The sequence below is a fragment of the Colobus angolensis genome, unplaced genomic scaffold (assembly GCF_000951035.1).
Source record: "Colobus angolensis palliatus isolate OR3802 unplaced genomic scaffold, Cang.pa_1.0 Scaffold380, whole genome shotgun sequence".
In the NCBI taxonomy this organism is placed as follows: Eukaryota; Metazoa; Chordata; class Mammalia; order Primates; family Cercopithecidae; genus Colobus; species Colobus angolensis.
In genome coordinates this window covers 3,326,635-3,329,609 of record NW_012117155.1, presented here as the reverse complement: position 1 = coordinate 3,329,609, position 2,975 = coordinate 3,326,635, and the positions used below count along the sequence as shown (strand labels likewise).

General features: G+C 38.4%; 1 pseudogene; it reads left to right on the top strand.

The window, feature by feature from the left end:
• Positions 1 to 392: 392 nt before the first annotated feature.
• On the top strand, positions 393 to 2,715 carry LOC105520520 (annotated as a pseudogene).
• Positions 2,716 to 2,975: the final 260 nt, after the last annotated feature.

The window sequence follows — 2,975 nt, the reverse complement described above, 5'->3', positions numbered from 1 at the left end:
AACATCCTTGATATACCTCTTTTGGGATTAAGAAGAAAAGGTGGGGATCGGGTGGTTGGAGTGGCACTGCTCTAGCCAGTAAATGACCTGCGACATAACTATTTGCAAAACTAATGGGGAAGGCCATTCAAGATAAAGATAAATTATATCACGGGAAAGCAATTGAAAATGCAAAAATGAAGCATCTGAATGAAGGACTTATTATACTGAATTCAGCACTTATGAATCTTATCTGCAAACGTGTACAGACTACATTCTAAGACTGACTTCTGCTTCAATAGAAATACATGAACCAGTGCCTTACTGGAAGTGATCTGTGTGTTTTAAGAACTCGTATATATCGGTAAATCAGGGATTTCTTCTTGGTTTGGATCCATTGCTGGATATGAAAGATGGCAAGTCCAGATAGAAGTAAAGGGAAGACATTAAAAGCAAAAAATAAAAATAAATATATAAAACAATGCCCCCAGGTTGCCGGAAGCAAGTGGAGATTCTGAATAAGTCAAGGCATGTTGAAGCACTGAAAACAGCAGCAGCCAGGAGTAATGTTCGAAGTGGTAATCAGAATTTCAGTCCTAGTGTCATAACTAGCAAATGTAGACATTCTGAAAATGGTGCTTCCTCAAGGGACTCTAATAAAAATTTGATACCAGAGAAAAGTAAAGTATTCTCTCAGAATTGCAGAAAACCAGTAGAAGAAATCGTTCATTCCGAAACAAAATTGGAACAGGTTATTTGTCTGTACCAAAAGCCAAGTAAAACAACAGATTCCCCAAGCATAGTCTTTATACAAGAGGCAAAAGATTCACTGAACACTTCTAAAAGCCATTCTGAAAACCATTTTGAATATTAGACGAATGTAACAGGATCCCTTTTTGAGCACAAAGGGGCTTGTAGTCTAAAGTCCAGTTTCTGTCCACTGAGTTTATTGAGTGGTGGTGTTCAGATGCCAAAGTCTACAGCAACCAGTATTGTGGATAATAAGAAACTGACCAGATGGTTTTCCATTTAGAAACAAACTCCAATTCAGAATCACATTTGCCTTTTATTAAAGTGACAACATTTTAAGTTTGGAAGGCTTACATTTTGTGCCTGTTGAGAAAACACCTAACTTGGTGAATTCAGTCACTTGCAACCAACTGTGTTGATGACATTTTGAAAACTGAAGAATCTAGAAGAACCTGTCCTTCCAGCATTTCAAATTGTGAAAGTGCAGATTCAACTTGGCAGTCATCACTTGACACTGATAACAACAGCCATTATCAAAAGAAGAGGATGTTTTCAGAAAACAAAGAAAAGATTAAACGCATGAAAACTTCAGAGCAAATTAATGAAAATATTTGTGTAGGTTTGGAAAGGCAAACAGCATTCCTGGAACAGGTCAGATATTTGATTATCTATAGTATAAATTATGAACTATTTGATAACAAACTGAAAGAATTGAATGAATGCACTGGGAAGATAGAGTGCAGGAATAAACATGAAGGAATAGCTGATGAACTCTTCACAAAAATAGCAAAACTCCAAAGACATATTAAAACAGTATTATTCTCTAAAAGGAATTGTTTGGAACCAAACATGTTATCCAGTAATGAAGCCTGTAAGGTTGCAAATTCAGACTATGAATTTGGATAAGAATCTGGAGTCAGGGCCCGGCACAGTGGCTCATGCCTGTAATCCCAGCACTTTGGGAGGCCAAGGCGGGAGGATCTCTTGAGGTCAGGAGTTCGAGACCAGAGTGGACAATATGGTCAAACCCCATCCCTACTAAAAATACAAAAGTTAGCCGGGCATGGTGGCCGGTGCCTGTAATTCCAGCTACTTGGGAGGCTGAGGTGGGGGAATCACTTGATCCTGGGAGGCAGAGGTTGCAGTGAGCTGAGATTACGCCTCTGTACTCCAGCCTGGGTGACAGAGTGAGACTTTGTCTCAAAAAAAAAAAAAAAAAGAATCTGGAGTCAGTTAATAGTCCAGTTTAAAGAAAGTCTTCTGAGAATTATGAGCCTTCTAACCCTTCAGAAAAAGGAAGTAAAAAATTAATTTGTCACCAGATCAAAATGAGTGTTTCTGAAAGTAATGACGATCTTATGTTGATTTCTGTGAAAAGTCCTAATTTGACAGCTCCAGTTAAATCCAACAGATATCAGAAAAATTACATCAGGAAATTCCATAAATTCTCTCATTGCTGAAGTTATGACTGTACAGAGGAAACTCAATTCTACACTTGATTTGACAAAAGAAGGCCTATCCAACTGCAATACAGAAAGTCCAGTATCCACCCTGGAGTACCTTTGAAAACTATTTTAAACTCAAAAGAAACAACCTCATTGGCACAAAATGCAGCCCAGTTTCCTGAGTCCTTTGAGCACCTGCCATCACTCTCAGAACCACCACTAATACCTGAATTAGTAGACAAAATCTCCGACCCACTTTCTCACCAGAAGCCTGAGCTCAAAGTGAAATGGGTTTTGAGACCCAGTGCTCTCCTGTAGAAAGTTACCACCTCTTCCTGTGTTATGAGAACCCTAATAATAAGTTAATTTGGAAGAAGATTGGAGAAATTAAAGCTTTACCACTCCCAATGGCCTGTACTTTAACTCAGTTTTTAGCTTCCAACAAATATTATTTTATTGTCCAATCAAAAGATATTTTGGATGGTATGGACCATTCTGTGATATAAAATCTATCCCTGAGTTTTCTGAAAATCTTACCTAAAAAATAAGTCTTCAATAATTATATATTATACTACATGTTTTCCATATTTGTGTTGTTTACAATATCACTGTAATACCATTTCCCATTGTAAAAGGTCAGCTCAGATTGCGAGCCCTTTCTATAGAAACAGTCCTCTTCAATAGCTGGGGGCGGAGCAAGATGGCTGAATAGGAACAGCTCCAGTCTCCAACTCCCAGCGCGAGCGACACAGAACACCGGTGATTTCTGCATTTTCAACTGAGGTACTGGGGTCATCTCAC